Below are 1,275 nucleotides of genomic sequence, written 5' to 3'. Positions count from 1 at the left end.
CCCCCACCTGGGAAATGTGAAGTTTAGTGCTGGGAGAAAACACTGTAAGTAAAATGAATGAGAAGGGTAGGTGTGTGTCCCTTTCTCTCAGTTTCCTCATTTGTAAAAATAAGAATAATAATATCTTTAGTATCTACTTCACAGGGTTGTTGTCAAGCTCAGATAACATATGCAAAATGCTTTGCAAATTTTAAAACACTATATAAATATTAATTAGTTCTTTATTACAGTGAAAGTAAACAATAGAGGTCAGACATTCTGGATTACTGTTTGAATGCCACTGGAGGAGGGGTAAAGGTTAAGCAACACTGGCCACCATGATGGGGGATAGGAGGAGGGAGTGATATTCTTTGCTTAATGTGAAGTCCCATCATCCCTCAGAGAAGTTGGATTTTAGCTGTTTTGTGCATGGGGTGTGCTGCCCATATCTTCTTAGCTATGTGGATCAACAGAGCCCTTAGATAACCCTAGGCTTCCTCTGTATTACTTTAAGACTCGTGAAAAGATCTAGCAGAGAGAGTCAGGGAGCAACTTATCTCTAAACAGATGAATGCACACAGGTGTAAATACTGCTGTACCCTCATTCTGTCTGTGTACTAGCTACTTCTCATGTTTTTTTCCTTGCAACCTAAGATCCATTGGGTGCAGCTTAATTTAGCAAGCATTTATTAAGGACCTGCTATGTGCTTTTGCTGAGGATACAAAGGCAAAAGAAAAATATTCCTCGTCCCCAAAGAGCTTATGGTCTGCAAATGTGTGGGTGGGGCGGATGGAACCCAAATGGTGAAACAACCACAATCTGGCTCTCCTATACAAGTCCTCCATAAAAATGTAGAAAAGGGCACCAAGCCTAGCTCTGAACAGGAAAGTGAAGGAAAAAATCGCAGTGAATCATTTTTTTTTCAGCCTAGGACGGCAGACAGAGAATTAGCAGACATTGGGATTTGGGGTCTCACTAGGAACAAAAGTGCAGACAACTCCAGTGCAGGGAGAAGCTTTGTACGATGGCAAGAAGAGGTCCTAGATCATAGATAGGTCCAACCTTGCGGAATGTCCTTCCACTTTGTGGAGAATGCAGGAACAAATGCCAGCTGGCCACTCTGTCACTACCTACTTCCAGGTCAAGATCTAGGGTGCATGGAGGAGGGGACCTGTGCCTAGCTTTCCAGGGTGAGGAAGAATTGCAGACCCTAGGCTATGTATTGAGACAGGAGCAAGTTCCTTCCTTCCTTCCTTCCTTCCTTCCTTCCTTCCTTCCTTCCTTCCTTCCTTCCT

This window comes from Petaurus breviceps, unplaced genomic scaffold, assembly GCF_028583685.1.
Source record: "Petaurus breviceps papuanus isolate PSGF00001 unplaced genomic scaffold, PetGlider_PUasm1.0 456, whole genome shotgun sequence".
NCBI lineage: Eukaryota > Metazoa > Chordata > Mammalia > Diprotodontia > Petauridae > Petaurus > Petaurus breviceps.
The sequence above is the reverse complement of the archived record's forward strand: the minus strand, read 5'-3'. Positions refer to the sequence as shown.